Here is a 23,463-nt window from a genome sequence, read left to right as displayed (position 1 = left end):
CCAAACAAGACCAAATTTGGTTGTCTGGACCGGACCAAATCTGAACCAATCATAGATGTCTATGTTTCACAAGTTTGGACATAAAAAGCACAGTAGAGCTCAGGGCCCTTAACTGCCATTTGTTTTCTATTCCTCGAAAAGGTTATTGAAAATGTTCTTGTGCAATTTCTTATGTTTCTCCTTTAGCAAACATTTAAGAAGAAATTAGATTCTTGAAAATAAAGTTATTGGATTTGTTCTTAATTCCAAGATCTCTAAATCCTTGTCTTAAACTCTGGGCAGTGAGAGAATAAGCCCATGAAAGAAATTGAACATGTTTAATTAATTCACTCAAACTTCATATGAAAGTTTCAGTATAGATTATTTTAATTCCAATAACATGTTTTAGAACAGTATTCTCAGTAGGAAATATGCTAACATGATTGCCATTGCTAGCTAGATAACTAGATAAATCGGTTGGCTAGCAACAAACATCTTAAGAAGATGGTTGGGGTACTAGTAAATGGTTGGGGTACTAGTAAAGTAGAGTATAGTAGAGTATAGTTCAGTACAGTACAGCAGAGTTCAGTACACTATAGTGCAGTAGAGTAAATTAGAGTATAGTACAGTACATTATAGTGTAGTCAACTCTAGTGTGCTGTACTGTGTACTGTACTGAACTCTGAATCAGAATTAGTTGGGTAACATAGATAAGATGTTTTATTTACATAATATGCTTAGGTGAGATACTTGTCATTAGAATGTCTCCTTTTGGACTATACTGTTGGCAGTTGCACTTTTCCCTTCTCCTCTAGGGAAAGGTCACTTGGGGCCCAGAGAGGGCAGAGGTCAGGCTTGTCTTTTACATGTCTGGTAATATGCAGAATATCAGAAAGGGAGAGGTCAGGATGGAACATTGTCTTCATATGTGAATGTATCTGTTAAACCATGTGAAGGGATGGCGTGATTAATGGGGAACCAGTTAGTTGGCTCCACTATGTCTGTACTCCAGTCACTCCCTCCTTTTCCCATTGGGGGGAGGAGTATGGCAGTGTCTGGAACCATTGTATTACCCCTCTGATGTTGCAATTATCTTGAGATAGTATATGACCTAGAGGCTCACTCCCCTCAGTGAGCTTGTCCAGGAGTGGGGAGAAGAGGGGGTTTACTTGAGATGGGAGAATATAATTGTTGACAATTGATATATGCCATTGGATGAGGTAATGCTTTTGTACTATGAAGTACCAGGAACGAGATTAGAACCTCGTTTTAGAGACCAAACTGAACGATAAATTATAGCTAACGCTATCTGGCTTTGGGGTACTCCTTTCTCAAGTAAAAGGCCCTTTGTGAAGTTTTCCTAAGATCTGTGGTTCATCATGTAAGTTGAGAGAGGTGTATCTTTTCTATAAAAGATCTCAGTTGAGTGGGCCTCCAGGGTGGCGCAGTGGTCTAGGGCACTGCATCGCAATGCTAGCTGTTCCACAAGAGACTTTGGGTTCGCGCCCAGGCTCTGTCGCTGCCAGCCGCTTGGCATTGCGCATGCTGATCTTTGTGTGCGGCTGCTCGGCCATGGAAACTAATTTCATGAAGCTCCCGACGAACAGTTCTTGTAATGACGTTGCGTCCAGAGGCAGTTTGGAACCAAGGACAGACCATTTTTATGCTCTATGCACTTCAGCACTCACTGGTCCTGTTCTGTGAGCTTGTGTGGCCTACCACTTTGCATTTGAGCCGTTGTTGCTCCTAGATGTTACAGCTTCACAATAACAGCACTTACAGTTGAATGAAATATGTGCAGGTGACGAACTAACTTGTTGGAAAGGTGGCATCCTATGACGGTGCCACGTTGAAAGTCACTCAGCTTGTCAGTAAAGCTATTCTACTGCCAATCCTTGTCTATGGAGAGTGCATGGCTGTGTGCTCCATTTTCCACACCTGTCAGCAACTGGTGTGGCTGAAATAGCTGAATCCACTCATTTGAAGGGGTGTCCACATACTTTTGTCTATATAGTGTAGTTCTACCTGGAAACAAAATGGGTTCTCCTATGGGAACACCCAAAGAACCCTTTTGGAACCCTTTTTTCTAAGAAACTACAGCCTCTTCTCCTCTTTCTCCCTCCCTCTCTCCCTCCCTGTACCTCTCTCCCTGTGTTGCTGCCAGCTTCTCTCCCTCTCTGTCTTCCTGTGTTGCTGCCAGCTTCTCTCCCTCTCTGTCTTCCTGTGTTGCTGCCAGCTTCTCTCCCTCTCTGTCTTCCTGTGTTGCTGCCAGCTTCTCTCCCTCTCTGTCTTCCTGTGTTGCTGCCAGCTTCTCTCCCTCTCTGTCTTCCTGTGTTGTTGCCAGCTTCTCTCCCTCTCTGTCTTCCTGTGTTGCTGCCAGCTTCTCTCCCTCTCTGTCTTCCTGTGTTGCTGCCAGCTTCTCTCCCTCTCTGTCTTCCTGTGTTGCTGCCAGCTTCTCTCCCTCTCTGTCTTCCTGTGTTGCTGCCAGCTTCTCTCCCTCTCTGTCTTCCTGTGTTGCTGCCAGCTTCTCTCCCTCTCTGTCTTCCTGTGTTGCTGCCAGCTTCTCTCCCTCTCTGTCTTCCTGTGCACTCAGCTTGTTTTTCTTCTTGCCTCTGCCTCCCTACCCTCCTTCGCTTCCTTGCCTCTCTCTCTCTTCCCTCTGTCTGTTGCTGCCTGCCCTGCTCCTGACATGTCCTACCTCCCTCTCTCTCTATTCCACTCTACCCTGCCCCTCTCTCTCTCTCCGTCTCTGTTGTTCCCCATCTCTTTCTCTGCTCTCTATGTTCAGTGGTGCAACATGAGGCAGTCTGTGGCTATCTGTCTGTTTGGACTCTCAGCTCTGCTCCACGGTGAGTGACTTTCATGTTCTCTCTCTCTCTGTGTGTGTATGTGTGTGAGTGTTGTGCATGTGTTTCCACGTGTACGTACAATATGTGCATTGATATTTGAGAACTCAACCTTACAGTTCCAGCTGTATAGCAGAGAGAGAAGAGAGGAGAGGGAAATGAACAGAGAGGGAGGAGAGAAGAGGAGCAGGAATAAAGGGAGACAAGGGAGAGGAATGATCACAGAGCTTACAGGTTAGAATGTTGTTTATCACAGTTGTAAAAATCCAACTCTCCTGTCAATTTTAATCCATCATTGGTTGATGTGTTCCTCTCTGCACCAGCAGCAGTATCTTAGATGGCTAACATATTGTGACTGCATATTGATATGGTACCATCTTGTGACTGTATATTGATATGGTACCATCTTGTGACTGTATATTGATATGGTACCATCTTGTGACTGTATATTGATATGGTACCATCTTGTGACTGCATATTGATATGGTACCATCTTGTGACTGCATATTGATATGGTACCACCTGGAATGCAATACATTGCAATGCAACACAACAAATTAATCTCCACAAAGGCCGTTTACAAGCTTTGTGGTACATAATAGCATATTACATACAAACACAACATGCTGTTATAAAGACTGTACTCTACTGTATGTGGGTCTACATTACATTCACTAGTTTTATATATTTCTTAATTCCTTTCTTTTACTTTTAAATTTGTGTGTGTTGTTGTGAATTGTTAGATACTACACGCTACACCTGCAATAACATCTGCTAAATATGTGTATGTGACCAATAACCTTTAATTTGATTAGATTTTTAGTTGGACATTGCTTCCGAATTTCATCGAATTTCATCAACTGCACAGATACATTAAGTCTGATACAGTTGTGAAACAGGAGTGAGTGAAGTCAGTCCACGATGGAGCTGCTAGAAGTGAGGTTCCTGGTCCTCCTGTCTGTCTGTCTGTCTGTCTGTCTGTCTGTCTGTCTGTCTGTCTGTCTGTCTGTCTGTCTGTCTGTCTGTCTGTCTGTCTGTCTGTCTGTCTGTCTGTCTGTCTGTCTGTCTGTCTGAGTGGAGGGTTTTAGTGTTTAAGGCGTCACTATTTCCAGTGTGGAATAGATCAGACGTTTTAACGGCCACAGAGAGACTAGTCAATCCCCTTAAAGATAGAGTCAGCGGAATGACGTTGCACGAGCAGCACCGCAGATATTACGATGAGCAAGATGCAAGACTTTGCTCTCACACAGTCACACACAGTATCTGCTTTTGTGCACAGGTTCGCTTCAGAGTAAATATTTATTGCATTTTCCTTTTTCAAATGTGCGGTAATTTAGAATGCATAAGATACTGTATTTACGATAGCACAGCTTCTCCCTTTGTCCCTCAGTCTTCCCGCTCTTTCACTCAAACCCAGCCCCTTTTCTTTTGTGTAACCAGCTGTCATATCTGTTCCGCCCGCTAGGGACATTTTCCTTTATGACGTAATTTGTAATCAAGGTATGATTCATTCTTTTTATATGTAATTCTGTGTGATTAGTTAGGTATTTAGTAAATAAATAATTAGACCCAATTTTGTATTGCTGATTCAACTTGTTAGCCAGGGTTCGTGAAAATAACCAAGAATTTACAACTTTCAGATGAGACTGAATTAAGGTGACGATTAATATTGACTGCTATTGATGTAAAATATTACTAGGTCTTTAAGAGTTTATTCGGAAGATACAGTGCCTTGCGAAAGTATTCAGCCCCCTTGAACTTTGCGACCTTTTGCCACATTTCAAGCTTCAAACATAAAGATATAAAACTGTATTTTTTTGTGAAGAATCAACAACAAGTGGGACACAATCATGAAGTGGAACGACATTTATTGGATATTTCAAACTTTTTTAACAAATCAAAAACTGAAAAATTGGGCGTGCAAAATTATTCAGCCGCCTTAAGTTAATACTTTGTAGCGCCACCTTTTGCTGCGATTACAGCTGTAAGTCGCTTGGGGTATGTCTCTATCAGTTTTGCACAACGAGAGACTGAAATTTTTTCCCATTCCTCCTTGCAAAACAGCTCGAGCTCAGTGAGGTTGGATGGAGAGCATTTGTGAACAGCAGTTTTCAGTTCTTTCCACAGATTCTCGATTGGATTCAGGTCTGGACTTTGACTTGGCCATTCTAACACCTGGATATGTTTATTTTTGAACCATTCCATTGTAGATTTTGCTTTATGTTTTGGATCATTGTCTTGTTGGAAGACAAATCTCCGTCCCAGTCTCAGGTCTTTTGCAGACTCCATCAGGTTTTCTTCCAGAATGGTCCTGTATTTGGCTCCATCCATCTTCCCATCAATTTTAACCATCTTCCCTGTCCCTGCTGAAGAAAAGCAGGCCCAAACCAAGATGCTGCCACTACCATGTTTGACAGTGGGGATGGTATGTTCAGGGTGATGAGCTGTGTTGCTTTTACGCCAAACATAACGTTTCGCATTGTTGCCAAAAAGTTCAATTTTGGTTTCATCTGACCAGAGCACCTTCTTCCACATGTTTGGTGTGTCTCCCAGGTGGCTTGTGGCAAACTTTAAACAACACTTTTTATGGATATCTTTAAGAAATGGCTTTCTTCTTGCCACTCTTCCATAAAGGCCAGATTTGTGCAATATACGACTGATTGTTGTCCTATGGACAGAGTCTCCCACCTCAGCTGTAGATCTCTGCAGTTCATCCAGAGTGATCATGGGCCTCTTGGCTGCATCTCTGATCAGTCTTCTCCTTGTATGAGCTGAAAGTTCATCTTCATCTGAAAGACAATCTTCCGGCGCCGACAGAGATGGCCGCCTCGCTTCGCGTTCCTAGGAAACTATGCAGTTTTTTGTTTTTTTTACGTGTTATTTCTTACACTAGTACCCCAGGTCATCTTAGGTTTCTTTACATACAGCCGAGAAGAACTACTGAATATAAGATCAGCGTCAACTCACCATCAGTACGACCAAGAATATGTTTTTCGCGATGCGGATCCTGTGTTCTGCCTTACAACCAGTGTAACCGAGTGGATCACATGCAGCGACCAAAAAAAAAAAAAACGACTCAGAAAAAGAGGGAAACGAAGCGGTCTTCTGGTCAGACTCCGGAGACGGGCACATCGTGCACCACTCCCTAGCATTCTTCTTGCCAATGTCCAGTCTCTTGACAACAAGGTTGATGAAATCCGAGCAAGGGTAGCATTCCAGAGGGACATCAGAGACTGTAACGTTCTCTGCTTCACGGAAACATGGCTAACTGGAGAGACGCAATCCGAAGCGGTGCAGCCAGCGGGTTTCTCCACGCATCGCGCCGACAGAAACAAACATCTTTCTGGTAAGAAGACGGGGGGGGCGTATGTCTTATGGCCAACGTGACATGGTGTGATGAAAGAAACATACAGGAACTCAAATCCTTCTGTTCACCTGATTTAGAATTCCTCACAATCAAATGTAGACCGCATTATCTACCAAGAGAATTCTCTTCGATTATAATCACAGCCGTATATATCCCCCAAGCAGACACATCGATGGCTCTGAACGAACTTTATTTAACTCTCTGCAAACTGGAAACGATTTATCCGGAGGCTGCATTCATTGTAGCTGGGGATTTTAACAAGGCTAATCTGAAAACAAGACTCCTAAATTTTATCAGCATATCGATTGCGCAACCAGGGGTGGAAAGACCCTGGATCATTGTTACTCTAACTTCCGCGACGCATATAAGGCCCTGCCCCGCCCCCTTTCGGAAAAGCTGACCACGACTCCATTTTGTTGATCCCTGCCTACAGACAGAAACTAAAACAAGAAGCTCCCACGCTGAGGTCTGTCCAACGCTGGTCCGACCAAGCTGACTCCACACTCCAAGACTGCTTCCATCACGTGGACTGGGAGATGTTTCGTATTGCGTCAGATAACAATATTGACGAATACGCTGATTCGGTGTGCGAGTTCATTAGAACGTGCGTTGAAGATGTCGTTCACATAGCAACGATTAAAACATTCCCTAACCAGAAACCGTGGATTGATGGCAGCATTCGTGTGAAACTGAAGGCACGAACCACTGCTTTTAATCAGGGCAAGGTGTCTGGTAACATGACTGAATACAAACAGTGCAGCTATTCCCTCCGCAAGGCTATCAAACAAGCTAAGCGCCAGTACAGAGACAAAGTAGAATCTCAATTCAACGGCTCAGACACAAGAGGTATGTGGCAGGGTCTACAGTCAATCACGGACTACAGGAAGAAACCCAGCCCAGTCACGGACCAGGATGTCTTGCTCCCAGGCAGACTAAATCACTTTTTTGCCCGCTTTGAGGACAATACAGTGCCACTGACACGGCCTGCAACGGAAACATGCGGTCTCTCCTTCACTGCAGCCGAAGTGAGTAAGACATTTAAATGTGTTAACCCTCGCAAGGCTGCAGGCCCAGACGGCATCCCCAGCCGCGCCCTCAGAGCATGCACAGCCCAGCTGGCCGGTGTGTTTACGGACATATTCAATCAATCCCTATACCAGTCTGCTGTTCCCACATGCTTCAAGAGGGCCACCATTGTTCCTGTTCCCAAGAAAGCTAAGGTAACTGAGCTAAACGACTACCGCCCCGTAGCACTCACATCCGTCATCATGAAGTGCTTTGAGAGACTAGTCAAGGACCATATCACCTCCACCCTACCTGACACCCTTGACCCACTCCAATTTGCTTACCGCCCAAATAGGTCCACAGACGATGCAATCTCAACCACACTGCACACTGCCCTAACCCATCTGGACAAGAGGAATACCTATGTGAGAATGCTGTTCATCGACTACAGCTCGGCATTCAACACCATAGTACCCTCCAAGCTCGTCATCAAGCTCGAGACCCTGGGTCTCGACCCCGCCCTGTGCAACTGGGTACTGGACTTCCTGACGGGCCGCCCCCAGGTGGTGAGGGTAGGCAACAACATCTCCTCCCCGCTGATCCTCAACACTGGGGCCCCACAAGGGTGCGTTCTGAGCCCTCTCCTGTACTCCCTGTTCACCCACGACTGCGTGGCCATGCACGCCTCCAACTCAATCATCAAGTTTGCGGACGACACAACAGTGGTAGGCTTGATTACCAACAACGACGAGACGGCCTACAGGGAGGAGATGAGGGCCCTCGGAGTGTGGTGTCAGGAAAATAACCTCACACTCAACGTCAACAAAACTAAGGAGATGATTGTGGACTTCAGGAAACAGCAGAGGGAACACCCCCCCATCCACATCGATGGAACAGTAGTGGAGAGGGTAGCAAGTTTTAAGTTCCTCGGCATACACATCACAGACAAACTGAATTGGTCCACTCACACAGACAGCATCGTGAGGAAGGCGCAGCAGCGCCTCTTCAACCTCAGGAGGCTGAAGAAATTCGGCTTGTCACCAAAAGCACTCACAAACTTCTACAGATGCACAATCGAGAGCATCCTGGCGGGCTGTATCACCGCCTGGTATGGCAACTGCACCGCCCTCATCCGTAAGGCTCTCCAGAGGGTAGTGAGGTCTGCACAACGCATCACCGGGGGCAAACTACCTGCCCTCCAGGACACCTACACCACCCGATGCTACAGGAAGGCCATAAAGATCATCAAGGACATCAACCACCCGAGCCACTGCCTGTTCACCCCGCTGCCATCCAGAAGGCGAGGTCAGTACAGGTGCATCAAAGCTGGGACCGAGAGACTGAAAAACAGCTTCTATCTCAAGGCCATCAGACTGTTAAACAGCCACCACTAACATTGAGTGGCTACTGCCAACACACTGTCAATGACACTGACTCTACTCCAGCCACTTTAATCATGGGAATTGATGGGAAATGATGTAAATACATCACTAGCCACTTTAAACAATGCTACCTTATATAATGTTACTTACCCTACATTGTTCATCTCATATGCATACGTTGATACTGTACTCTATATCATCGACTGCATCCTTATGTAATACATGTATCACTAGCCACTTTAACTATGCCACTTGGTTTACATACTTATCTCATATGTATATACTGTACTCGATATCATCTACTGTATCTTGCCTATGCTGCTCTGTACCATCACTCATTCATATATCCTTATGTACATATTCTTTATCCCCTTACACTGTGTATGACAGTAGTTTTTTTTGGAATTGTTAGTTAGATTACTTGCTCGTTATTACTGCATTGTCGGAACTAGAAGCACAAGCATTTCGCTACACTCGCATTAACATCTGCTAACCATGTGTATGTGACAAATAAAATTTGATTTGATTTGATTTGATTTGAAGATTAGAGGGACGGCCAGGTCTTGGTAGATTTGCAGTGGTCTGATACTCCTTCCATTTCAATATTATCGCTTGCACAGTGCTCCTTGGGATGTTTAAAGCTTGGGAAATCTTTTTGTATCCAAATCCGGCTTTAAACTTCTTCACAACAGTATCTCGGACCTGCCTGGTGTGTTCCTTGTTCTTCATGATGCTCTCTGCGCTTTTAACGGACCTCTGAGACTATCACAGTGCAGGTGCATTTATACGGAGACTTGATTACACACAGGTGGATTGTATTTATCATCATTAGTCATTTAGGTCAACATTGGATCATTCAGAGATCCTCACTGAACTTCTGGAGAGAGTTTGCTGCACTGAAAGTAAAGGGGCTGAATAATTTTGCACGCCCAATTTTTCAGTTTGGTTTCATCAGTTTTTGATTTGTTAAAAAAGTTTGAAATATCCAATAAATGTCGTTCCACTTCATGATTGTGTCCCACTTGTTGTTGATTCTTCACAAAAAAATACAGTTTTATATCTTTATGTTTGAAGCCTGAAATGTGGCAAAAGGTCGCAATGTTCAAGGGGGCCGAATACTTTCGCAAGGCACTGTAACAGCTCTATAAATATTCTTTCATGGTGCCCCGACTCTCTAGTTAATTACATTTACATGATTAGCACAATCGGGTAATATTAATTACGGAGAAAGGATTTTATAGAATTGCATGTCATATCACTTAATACGGCATAGCCAAAGACACAACATTTTTATTATACTCACTCCCTTCTGGATTCATATTTTATTCTCCTACAGCTCATCTCTTCCCCGTTTTAGAAATTCTTCATCTCTATCTGTGCAATCATATCACTTTTGTTCTACTCCTTTCTCTATATATTTCTCATTTTTCCAGGGATGCAACTTTCACTGGGGACGGAGGGGTAATGAAACTCCCACATTCTGAAAATGCATTTTTTCCTCCTCCAGGTTTTATCATTGCACTGTGATATGAAAAACAGCATCTGTGTGCTTTAGGACTATGTGGACACCTTAGAGCAGTTGGGTAGTCTGTTTGGAGGTTTAAGCCAGCTGGATTTAGGATCACGCGGACACCACAGCGCAGGCGGACAGGCTGTGTGAAGACCAAGCTTCTGAAAGGCTGGCTGGACCAGCCATATGTGTTGCGCTCTTTCTCCGAGTTGTAAAAGCAAGCAGAGCAGAAACGGGCTACTCTTTACTCTTGACTGATGTACAGTTGAAGTCAGAAGTTTACATACATACAAATACATTTAAACTCATTTTTTCACAATTCCTGACATTTAATCCTAGTAATAAATTCCCTGTCTTAGGTCAGTTAGGATCACCACTTTATTTTGAGAATGTGAAATGTCAGGATGATAGTAGAGAGAATGAGTTATTTCAGATTTTACTTCTTTCATCACATTCACAGTGGGTCAGAAGTTTACAAACACTCAATTAGTATTTGGTAGCATTGCTTTTAAATTGTTTAACTTCGGTGAAACGTTTCGGGTAGCCTTCCACAAGCTTCCCACAATAAGTTGGGTGAATTTTGGCCCATTCCCCCTGACAGAGCTGGTGTAACTGAGTCAGGTTTGTAGGCCTCCTTGCTCGCACACACCTTTTCAGTTCTGCCAACAAATGTTCTATAGAAGGAGATCAGGGCTTTGTGATGGCCACTCCAATACCTTGAATTTGTTGTCCTTGGGCCATTTTGCCACAACATTGGAAGAATGCTTGGGGTCATTGTCCATTTGGAAGACCCATTTGCGACCAAGCTTTATCTTCCTGACTGAGGTCTTGAGATGTTTCTTCAATATATCCACATAATTGTCCCTCCTCATGATGCCATCTATTTTGTGAAGTGCACCAGTCCCTCCTGCAGCAAAGCACACCCACAACATGATGCTGCCAGCCCCGTGCTTCACAGTTTTCACGGTTGGGATGGTGTTCTTCGGCTTGCAAGCCTCCACCTTTTTCCTCCAAACATAACGATGATCATTATGGCCAAAAAATTATATTTTTGTTTCATCAGACCAGAGGACATTTCTCCAAAAAGTACGATCTTTGTCCCCATGTGTAGTTGCAAACCGTAGTCTGGCTTTTTTATGGAGGTTTTGGAGCAGTGGCTTCTTCCTTGCTGAACGGCCTTTCAGGTTATGTTGATATAGGACTCGTTTTACTGTGGATATAGATACTTTTGTACCTGTTTCCTCCAGCATCTTCACAAGGTCCTTTGCTGTTGTTCTGGGATTGATTTGCATTTTCGCACCAAAGTGCTTTCATCTCTAGGAGACAGAATGCGTCTTCTTCCTGAGCGGTATGACGGCTGCATGGTCCCATGGTGTTAATGCTTGCGTACTATTGTTTGTACAGATGAACGTGGTACCTTCAGGCGTTTGGAAATTTCTCCCAAGGATAAATCAGACTTGTGGAGGCCTACAAACATTTTTTCTGAGGTCTTAGCTGATTTAATTTGATTTCCCCATGATGTCAAGGAAAAAGGCACTGAGTTTGAAGGTAGGCCTTGAAATACATCCACAGGTACACCTCCAATTGACTCAAATTATGTCTATTAGCCAATCAGAAGCTTCTAAAGCCAAGACATAATTTTATGGAATTTTCCAAGCTGTTTAAAGGCACAGTCAACTTAGTGTATGTAAACTTCTGACCCACTGGAATTGTGATACAATGAATTATAAGTGAAATAATCTGTCTGTAAACAATTGTTGGAAAAATTACTATTGTCATGCACAAAGTAGATGTCCTAACCGACTTGCCAAAACTATAGTTTGTTAACAAGAAATTTGTGGAGTGGTTGAAGAACAAGTTTTAATGACCTGCTCGTTGAACATCTCATTCCCCCCCACCAAAGTTGCACCCCTGCATTTTTCCTTCTGTCTACAGGAATGTAGTTGTCTCTTTGTAACTGTCCATTCTGTCTACAGGAATGTAGTTGTCTCTTTGTAACTGTCCATTCTGTCTACAGGAATGTAGTTGTCTCTTTGTAACTGTCCATTCTGTCTACAGGAATGTAGTTGTCTCTTTGTAACTGTCCATTCTGTCTACAGGAATGTAGTTGTCTCTTTGTAACTGTCCATTCTGTCTACAGGAATGTAGTTGTCTCTTTGTAACTGTCCATTCTGTCTACAGGAATGTAGTTGTCTCTTTGTAACTGTCCATTCTGTCTACAGGAATGTAGTTGTCTCTTTGTAACGGTCCATTCTGTCTACAGGAATGTAGTTGTCTCTTTGTAACTGTCCATTCTGTCTCCTCTGTCTTCTTATTCTTTCCCTCTCGTCATTGCCCTCTCTCTCTCCCTCCCCCTCTCTCTCCTCTCTCCTCCTCATCCTTTTCCCTCCTTTCTACTCCTTATCCCCCCCTCTTTCTCTCCCCTCCCTCCTCCTCATCCTTTTCCCTCCTTTCTACTCCTTATGCCCCTCTCTCCCCCTTCCCCTCTCTCAGTATCTGAGCAGGGTCCCCACCAGCGTAATCTATTGAGGGAGCTACTGAGGGACTATAACCGTATGGAGAGACCTGTTGCCAACGACTCCCTACCACTCACTGTCCGATTCTCCTACACTCTCTTGCAAGTCATGAATGTGGTACGCTACCATGTTCTCTTATACATTCATATAAACACACACACACACACACACACACACACACACACACACACACACACACACACACACACACACACACACACACACACACACACACTAATTTAACTGTCTTCATCTTATTCCAGGATGAGAAAAACCAGATCCTCACCACTAATTGCCTGGCTTCAGATGGTGAGGATGACCCTGCATGTGTGTCCATGCCTGCTTGTGTGTGTGTGTTTGTGGCTCCCTGGCTGCGTTTAGACAGGCAGCCCAATTCTGTAATTTCTTTCACTAATTGGTGTTTTGCCCTGAAAAAGATCTGATGTGAAAAGATCTGATGTGATTGGTCAAAATATCAATTAGTGGAAAGATATCAGAATTGGTCTGCCTGTGTAAACACAGACCCTGTAACCTTAATAATTTATTGACTGGATTTGTATAGCAATGGTTTGACCACTACCTTCAGTGGAACCAGTCAGAATACCCTGGAGTGAAAACCCTTCGCTTCACTACCGACCAGGTCTGGATACCTGATATACTACTGTACAACAGGTGTGGGTCTCTCTCTTTCTCTCTCTCTCTCTCTAAAAATGTATTTGTTTATTAAAATAAAAATATCAAGGCAACCAGCTGCAATAGGATTTATAGTTTGCTCAACTGTATATGATAGATAGCAAGAGCTTAACACACGTGCGTTGTACTATATACTGAGTTTGGAAGGACACCTGTATCTTCGTAGTGACTGGGTGCATTGATACACCATCCAAAATGGAATTAATAACACCATGCTCCAAGGGGTATTCAATGTCTGATTTTTTTTAACGTCTCTACCAATAGGTGCCCTTCTTTGCGAGGAATTGGAAAATATCCCTGGTCTTTGTGATTGAATCTGTTTGAAATTCACTTCTCGACTGAGGGACCTTACAGATAATTGTATGTGTGGGGTACAGAGATTAGGTAAAGAATCATGTTAAACACTAATATTGCACACAGAGCAAGCAATATATATATATTTAAAAAAAAGTTGAATACTTATTGACTCAAGACAATCAGCTTTTCATTAATTTCAAAATATTTCAAAAAAACGTAATTCAACTTTCACATTGTGGGGTACTTCGTGTTGTCCAGTGACACACAATCTCAATGTAATCCATTTTAAATTCAGGCTGTAACACAACAAAATGTGGATCAAGTCAAGGGGTTGTGTCACGGATCCCCCCGGTACTGCTGCTCATTCCATTCACCAGCTCCGGAGGTCTACGTCACCGGCCTTCTAGGCGTCACTGGATTCATTACCACCAACCCTGGACTGTCTTGTCTCATTACACACCCCTGGTTCCCATTCCCCCTGATTAGTATGTTATATATGTGCCCTCTGTTCCCCATTGTCCTTGTCGGTTACTGTTACCATGTCCCTTGGTCCTGTGAGTACCTGTGCTATTGTTTCAGCTTCCATGATACGTGTTATTGTGCACTTGTTTTGCGGGCCTCGTATTATTTAGAGGTTTCCATTTCGCTCTTATGTTTGGATGGAGAGAATAAAAACCCCTATTACGCATTCCTGCACCTGTATCCAATCATTAGACAACGTGAAAGGTTGTGAATTCTTTATGACCTACATTATGATAAGTTACATATTAGTGATGAGTTGTTCGCAAATGAACAGCTCTTTTTGAACAGATCTTTTTGATGAGCGTCTGGAACCATATTGTGTCTGTGAATGAGGCGTTCATTTGACTCCCTGCTACTACTGCTTTATGAGCTCCAGACAACCATTCTCTGAAGCTATTCATTCCTCACTGCAGGAACAGTAGGTAGTGAGGAGAGAGCCAAACAATCTAATTCCATCATTTAAAATGTATTTGAACTCACATTTCATTCTCTGCATAATGGTAGGGAACATTTTAGGCTTTATATTAGAAATATGCTATTTTTTATGTTTCACACATTTTTTTATGCACTACTAAATAAAGAGCCGTTTGGGAGTCAAATGAACGGCTCATTTAGGTGAACGGCAACAAAGATCTGGCTTCCCGAAAAATACTCATCACTAGTTACACCCTAACACAGTGATCTGAAACTCCTGGTTTACAGGCCACATCAAGCCTGCAAGTCACATAATTGCTGGCTGGCAAAATTATGTAATTCCTATTAGAATCTAGCCAGAGTGAAGATATCCAGACTAATAGATTGGATTAGTTTAGAAAAATGCCTTTTGTCTTTGTGTAGCATAAGCTTAATCAGCCAAACAATGTGTATGCAAAAACACAGATATTAAAACAAAACAAAAAATCATCCTGTAATAAAGCATGCTGGGAAATATGTTAATGATGGGCATGGCTTTGAGCAAACTAGAATCTAGTGTTGAGAAAACAGCTGGTTGCCTTGATATTTTAATTTAAATCAGCTTAAATGCTATTTTGAAGTTCACTCAACCCAGAGAATAATGCTGATTAAGCAACTGGTTAAGTTAAAGTATACACACACACACACACACATCTTGCTGATCTTTCTTTTTTGTCCTTCTCAGTGCTCATGATAAGTTTGATGCCACCTTTAAGAGCTATGTGCTGGTCAACTCCAGTGGATTCTGTGAGTACCTACCTCCAGGTAAGTCTATAGATCAACCTTTCTCTCTTTTTATTCTTCCCTGACCTTCCCCTCTCTCATTTTAGTTTATCATAGATATAGGGGAGAGTGGGGTAAGTTGAGACAAGGAGTAAGTTGAGTCACACTGGTTTCTAATAAATCATACACAACATTTATAATTTGATCAAATATTTAGGAAGAGGTCATTTCAAGGAGTCTGTGAATGAAGAAACTACATCGAAAAAGTGGTAAGCAAGTTAGGTCCAATAAAAGTATTTTCACCAAGTCAAACAAATATATCGTGTTAGATGTTTTATGATGCTTATATCTAAACCAAGGTAGATCATTTAACATTCTTGAAAATGCAAGTATTTTACATCCTTCAAAAGATTAGAATCTTGGTTATCAAACTACGTTTTCCGATTTAAAATAGCTATTACAGAGAACAAATACCTTTTGTTTGAGAAGAGCGATCAACAACAAAAAACATTTTCCACCATGACAGTTTTGACACATTCACATCTGAAGGTAAAATGATGCCGTACATTCTGATATCTTGCTCTTATTTCTCTTCCTGAGGGTCCCAGTGATCAAATGAAGTGCCGTTTTCTTTGATAAAATCCATTTTATAGCCTAAAATGAAACATTTTGTAAACCGTTTGTGTCGTGAATTCCATCTCTATCAACTTTTAACAGAGCATTCAACGTAATTACACACAGTAAACAATCGTTTATCTAGTCATGGTTGGTTTCAGTGCAAACCTCTGGATGTTTGCAACACAGCCAAACGTGATTGTTTTTTTGCGGGGAGTATTGACTCAAGTGAACTGATTTGAAGACAACGAGCAATGACTTCATTGCGCACCAATAATATCAGCGAAGCTTCGTTGACTGTATTTCTGCCCAATGACCACTGATGTTCTTGAAATCTAACTGGGTAGAGGTAAACGCCAGTATGTGATGGTTATGGGTTGGACCACCATCCCTTGTTTGTAAACGCACGTGTAACGAACTTCATTCTCGCCTTGACCATCAGAGTAGTTGCAGCCACACTTGTTACGCACAGCAGTGTTTTGGAAAGTGTTTTTTCAACGATTTCATTGAAGACATCATGGCGAATAAATCAGGAAAAGCGAAATCCAAGTCTAAGTATACAGATTTGCACCAGATTATAGAAGAGATTGATTGGGAAAGTGAGACAGATTTTTTGTTTGATGAATCTTTGAGTGTTATGATTCAGACATTGAGGAGCTGTTTCTGCAAGGACAGGACGTACTTCTGGACGGGTAGGTGCTAATGCCGTTTTATGAAATATAAATATGTATATACAGTGGGGCAAAAAAGTATTTAGTCAGCCACCAATTGTGCAAGTTCTCCCACTTAAAAATATGGGAGAGGCCTGTAATTTTCATCATAGGTACACTTCAACTATGAAAGACAAAATGAGAAAAAAAAATCCAGAAAATCACATTGTAGGATTTTTTATGAATTTATTTGCAAACTATGGTGGAAAATAAGTATTTGGTCAATAACAAAAGTTTATCTCAATACTTTGTTATATACCCTTTGTTGGCAATGACAGAGGTCAAACGTTTTCTGTAAGTCTTCACAAGGTTTTCACACACTGTTGCTGGTATTTTGTCCCATTCCTCCATGCAGATCTCCTCTAGAGCAGTGATGTTTTGGGGCTGTTGCTGGGCAACACGGACTTTCAACTCCCTCCAAAGATTTTCTATAGGGTTGAGATCTGGAGACTGGCTAGGCCACTCCAGGACCTTGAAATGCTTCTTACGAAGCCACTCCTTCGTTGCCCGGGCGGTGTGTTTGGGATCATTGTCATGCTGAAAGACCCAGCCACGTTTCATCTTCAATGCCCTTGTGATGGAAGGAGGTTTTCACTCAAAATCTCACGATACATGGCCCCATTCATTCTTTCCTTTACACGGATCAGTAGTCCTGGTCCCTTTGCAGAAAAACAGCCCCAAAGCATGATGTTTCCACCCCCATGCTTCACAGTAGGTATGGTGTTCTTTGGATGCAACTCAGCATTCTTTGTCCTCCAAACACGATGATTTGAGTTTTTTCCAAAAAGTTATATTTTGGTTTCATCTGACCATATGACATTCTCCCAATCTTTTCTGGATCATCCAAATGCTCTCTAGCAAACTTCAGACGGGCCTGGACATGTACTGGCTTAAGCAGGGGGACATGTCTGGCATTGCTGTCCCCAGTCCACCTGACCGTGCTGCTGCTCCAGTTTCAACTGTTCTGCCTTATTATTATACGACCATGCTGGTCATTTATGAACATTTGAACATCTTGGCCATGTTCTGTTATAATCTCCACCCGGCACAGCCAGAAGAGGACTGGCCACCCCACATAGCCTGGTTCCTCTCTAGGTTTCTTCCTAGGTTTTGGCCTTTCTAGGGAGTTTTTCCTAGCCACCGTGCTTCTACACCCGCATTGCTTACTGTTTGGGGTTTTAGGCTGGGTTTCTGTACAGCACTTTGAGATATCAGCTGATGTATGAAGGGCTATATAAATACATTTGATTTGATTTGATTTTGATTTGAGTCCCTGGCGGCGTAGTGTGTTGCTGATGGTAGGCTTTGTTACTTTGTCCCAGCTCTCTGCAGGTCATTCACTAGGTGGTTCTGGGAGTTTTGCTCACCGTTCTTGTGATCATTTTGACCCCACGGGGTGAGATCTTGCGTGGAGCCCCAGATCGAGGGAGATTATCAGTGGTCTTGTATGTCTTCCATTTCCTAATAATTGCTCCCACAGTTGATTTCTTCAAACCAAGCTGCTTACCTATTGCAGATTCAGTCTTCCCAGCCTGGTGCAGGTCTACAATTTTGTTTCTGGTGTCCTTTGACAGCTCTTTGGTCTTGGCCATAGTGGAGTTTGGAGTGTGACTGTTTGAGGTTGTGAACAGGTGTCTTTTATACAGATAACAAGTTCAAACAGGTGCCATTAATAAAGGTATCGAGTGGAGGACAGAGGAGCCTCTTAAAGAATAAGTTACAGATCTGTGAGAGCCAGAAATCTTGCTTGTTTGTAGGTGACCAAATACTTATTTTCCACCATAATTTGCAAATAAATTTGCAAATTTCTCATTTTGTCTGTCATAGTTGAATTGTACCTATGATGAATATTACAGGCCTCTCTCATCTTTTTAAGTGGGAGAACTTGCACAATTGGTGGCTGACTAAATACTTTTTTGCCCCACTGTATATTGTTTTTGCAAAAAAAAAATATATATATATACATTTCCATATGAATTAGCCATTGGGTGCTGTTGGGGGGAGGGCAGGCCCACAACAATGGCCGGAGTTCATTGGAACAGCACTTCACCTTAGTGGCTGTTCCCTCTGCTCTATACAATACATATCTGTTTATTTTATTTTTGTAATGTTTTCTTTCACAGTGATAGCGACTCCGACTGGGAGCCCCCGGTGCCAAGCTCCCCGCTCTACCTCTTCCCCCTTTACTCCTGTCTCCAGTGGTGTTCATATGCCACAGTTCATTACTGCAGGCATGACTGTGCCTCAGGGCCAAAAGGGCACAGCATGGAGGCGTCGTTGTGTTCTGTGTCGCATGAAGTCCCCCATCACCTACACCACTTTTTCAGTTTGCCTCTGCCTTACATCAGAAAGAGACTGCTATGGGACATGGCACAGGCAGCAAAATATTGTGTAGAGGACTTCCAAACGGTCTACCCCTGTATATAAAAAATATTTTTTTAAACATTTTTGTAAAACAAAATTGTGTGTTAGAATTGCTTTTTGATATGTTGTATATAGTTATTTGCACTGTTGTATATAGTTGTAGGTCATTTCACCAATTCGGCCACTTGGGTACATTTGGGCAACTTGTGTGGGACACCTGGGTGACTTCATACTAAATGTCATGTAGCTCACCCATTCCTGAAGTTATCAGTCTGAAACTTTGCACACCTACAGTTGCCCTCTTGTGTTATCCATCAAAATTATCTCCAGAATCCTATCTGACTGTGTGGCTATTCTAGTACATGTGAAAGATGATACTACATCAATAAAAAACAGAAAACGTATGCTCTTTCTTTCTCTTTTCTTCCACCAGATCTACTGTGTTATATTCTCCTACATTCAATTAACATTTCCACAAACTTCATAATGTTTCCATTCTAATGATACCAAGAATATGCATATCCTTGCCTCTGGGGCTGAGCTACAGGCAGTTAGATTAGGGTATGTCTTCAGGCGGAAATTGAGAACAAGGGATGCAGCCATAACAGGTTAAGGATTCTCTTACTTTAGACACACACATACATTCCTTCTTCCACAATGGTTATCATTTCCATTACCCCCTTGTCCATGCTACATAACCTCTTTATTAGGAACTAACATTATTAATCAGATATTGTAAAACAGGGTAGAGTTTAATTAGTTATAGTTCTATTTCAATTTACACATTGTTTAGTCATTATTCATAAAATTCCTAACACTTCCTGTCCCAGGTATTTTCAGCAGTGCGTGTGAAGTGGACGTGCGTTGGTTTCCCTTTGACGTCCAGCACTGTGAGCTGAAGTTTGGCTCGTGGACGTTTGACGGCTGGCTGCTGGATCTCCAGATGCAGGAGGCTGACCTGTCAGGATACATGTCCAATGGAGAGTGGGACCTGCTGGGTGAGAGAGCTGTCTGCCCCCGACCCTCTTGTATCTCTCTCTCCTCCATATTACTTTCTAATCTCTCACTCCCTGTTTCCTATCCCCTCTTGTAGGTGTACCAGGTGATCGTCATGAGATATTTTATGAGTGCTGTACAGAGCCCTACTCTGACGTGACCTTTGTTGTGACCCTACGACGGAGAACTCTGTTCTACGCTCTCAACCTCCTTGTCCCCTGTGTTCTCATCTCCTCCTTGACACTGTTGGTGTTTCTACTGCCAGCCCAATCGGGGGAGAAGATCGGTCTGGGTGAGGAAAGGGGGAGGAGGAAAGGGGGAGGGGGACGGAGAGGGAGAGGGAGAGGAGGAGGAAGAAGGGAGAGGCAGAGGGAGAGGCGTAGGACAGGGGGAGGGAGAAGAGGAGTATAAAAGGGAGAAGGGATGGAGACAGGAGAGATGTTGGAGGTGAAAAGGGGAGGTCTGAGGCACTGGAACATGTAAAATATGATGAAAATAGGGAAGATGATGAGGTGTAAGGGAAGATAAGGGAAGATGAGGTGTAAGGGAAGATGATGAGGTGTAAGGGAAGATGATGAGGTGTAAGGGAAGATGATGAGGTGTAAGGGAAGATGATGAGGTGTAAGGGAAGATGATGAGGGGTAAGGGAAGATGATGAGGTGTAAGGGAAGATGATGAGGTGTAAGGGAAAGATAGAGGAGAAAGAAATTACAGTTCAGAGTGATGAAAAATAAATCAGGTGTTAGAGATGGAGAGATGAGATAATGGTCCTGCTGTATGACTCTCTCTCTCTCTCTCTCTCTCTCTCTCTGTCTCTCTCCGTACCTGCCCTCTCTTTTATTGTGTCTCTGTCAGTAATTCTGCAGCGGTCCAAGAAAACCTCAAGTGATTTTTACAATCAGAAAGCGGGACAGAGATGGAGGGAGAGAAGGGGTGTGGGTAGGGGAGGGACAGAGATGGAGGGAGAGAAGGGGTGTGGGTAGGGGAGGGACAGAGATGGAGGGAGAGAAGGGGTGTGGGTAGGGGAGGGACAGAGATGGAGGGAGAGAAGGGGTGTGGGTAGGGGAGGGACAGAGATGGAGGGAGAGAAGGGGTGTGGGTAGGGGAGGGACAGAGATGGAGGGAGAGAAGGGGTGTGGGAAGGGGAGGGACAAAGATGGAGGGAGAGAAGGGGTGTGGGTAGGGGAGGGACAGAGATGGAGGGAGAGATGGGGTGTGGGAAGGGGAGGGACAGAGATGGAGGGAGAGAAGGGGTGTGGGTAGGGGAGGGACAGAGATGGAGGGAGAGAAGGGGTGTGGGTAGGGTTGGGACAGAGACAGAAGGAGAGGAGGGGGCAGAGAGGTGAGGGACAGTGATAGAGGGAGAGAAGGGGGTGGGGAGGGGAAGGACAGAGATGTAGGGAGAGAAGGGGAGGGCCAGAGATGGGGGAGAGATGGATGGGTGGGGTGAGTTGGCAGAGAGATGGAGAATTGTACTACCCACAAGTATTGCTGTATTTCCCAGTGTAATAATATCCTTTTCCCCATCTCTCTCTCCAGGCATTACAGTTCTTCTCTCTCTGACTGTCTTCATGTTGCTGGTAGCTGAGATTATGCCAGCTACCTCAGACTGCATACCACTGATAGGTCAGTGAATGGGTGTGTGTGTGTGTGGGTGTGTGTCTCTGTATAAGTGTACTATAATACTGTGCCTCCATCCTAGGTCAGTATTTTGTGAGTACCATGGTTACCGTAGGGATGTCAGTGGTGGCGACTGTAGTTGTACTTCAGTACCATCACCACGATCCCAACAGTGGAGACATGCCTCAATGGGTGAGGCTCTCTGTCTGTCTACTGATTATGACGTGTGTCTGTGACTGTCTGTGTGTGTTCCTCTCATATCTGTGAATGTCTGCACCTTGTGTGTGTCCTGTCCTCTTCTATCAGGTGCAGTTTGTTCTGCTGCAGTACATTACCTGGTTCCTCTTATCTACTTACTTTACACTGCATTCAGAAAGTATTCAGACCCCTTTTCTATTTCCACATTATGTTACGTTACAGCCTTATTCTAAAATTGATTCGTTTTTCCCATCAATCTACACACAATATCCTATAATGACAAAGCAAAAACAGGTGTTTAGAAATGTTTGCAAATGCTTATATAAAGGGTCTGAATACTATATATATATATATATATATATATATATATATATATATAGTATTCAGACCCTTTACTTTGTTGAAGCACCGTTATCAGTAATTATGGGTCTTCTTGGGTATGACGCTACAAGTTTGCGCACTTGTGTTTGGGGAGTTTCTCTCATTCTTCTCTGCAGATCCTCTCAAGCTCTGTCAGGTTGGATGGGGAGCGTCGCTGCACAACTATTTTCAGGTGGCTCCAGAGATGTTCAATCGGGTTCAAATCCGGGCTCTGGCTGGGCCACTCAAGGACATTCAGAGACTTGTCCTGAAGTCACTCCTGTGTTGCCTTGGCTGTGTGGTTAGGGTCATTGTCCTGTTGCAAGGCGAACCTTTGCCCCAGTCTGAAGTCCTGAGTGCTCTGGAGCAGGTTTTCATCAAGGATATCTCTGTACTTTGCTCTGTTCATCTTTCCCTCGATCCTGACTAGTCTCCCAGTCCCTTCCTCTGAAAAACACCCCCACAGCATGTTGCTGCCACCGCCATGCTTCAATGTAGGGATGGTATCAGGTTTCCTCCAGACGTGAGGCTTGGCATTCAGGTCAAAGAGTTCAATCTTGGTTTCATCAGACCAGAGAATATTGTTTCTCATTGTCTGAGAGTCCTTTGGGTGCTTTTTGGCAGGTGTTTGACACAATCCTGTCTCAGAGCTCTACGGACAATTCCAACGATCTCATGGCTTGGTTTTTGCTCTGGACCTTATATAGACAGGAGTGTGCCTTTCCAAATCATGTCAAATGAATTGAATTTACCACAGGTGGATTCCAAACAAGTTGTAGAAACATTTCAAGAATGATGAATGGAAACAGGATGCACCTGAGCTCAAGTTTTAGTCTCATAACAAAGGGTCTGAATCATTTTGTAAATAAGGTATTTCTGTTTTTTATATTTCATACATTTTCAAACATTTGTTTTCAAACATACCTGTTTTTGCTTTGTCATTATGGGGTATCTTGTGTAGATTGATGAGGAAAAATGTTTATTTAATCCATTTTAGAATAAGGCTGTGATGTAACAAAATGTGTAAAAAGGAAAGGGGTCTGAATACTTTCCAAATGCATTGTATTCTGTGTGTGTGTGTGTCCTCTCCCTCTCTCAGTTGGTTCTGGCACAGAAGGTCCCTGGGTCCTCTTACTTACTTACTGTGTGTGTGTCTCTCAGGTTGAGTTGGTTCTACTCCAGTGGGTTCCCTGGTTTCTGAGGATGAAGTGTCCAGAAGATTGGGGTGAGCTCACACCCCAACACAGCCCCTCCAACCCCCAGACCAAGACCTGCTCCTCTGCCCCCACCACCACCACCCCAGCCCC

The 23,463-nt window shown here is 43.4% G+C and overlaps 1 pseudogene; it reads left to right on the top strand.

The window, feature by feature from the left end:
• The first annotated feature begins 2,646 nt into the window (after window positions 1-2,646).
• LOC121838683 lies at window positions 2,647-21,871 on the top strand (annotated as a pseudogene).
• The last annotated feature ends 1,592 nt before the right edge of the window (window positions 21,872-23,463 follow it).

The sequence above is a fragment of the Oncorhynchus tshawytscha genome, linkage group LG03 (genome assembly GCF_018296145.1).
Source record: "Oncorhynchus tshawytscha isolate Ot180627B linkage group LG03, Otsh_v2.0, whole genome shotgun sequence".
Classification (NCBI taxonomy): Eukaryota; Metazoa; Chordata; class Actinopteri; order Salmoniformes; family Salmonidae; genus Oncorhynchus; species Oncorhynchus tshawytscha.
This window is presented reverse-complemented; position numbering and strand designations above follow the sequence as displayed.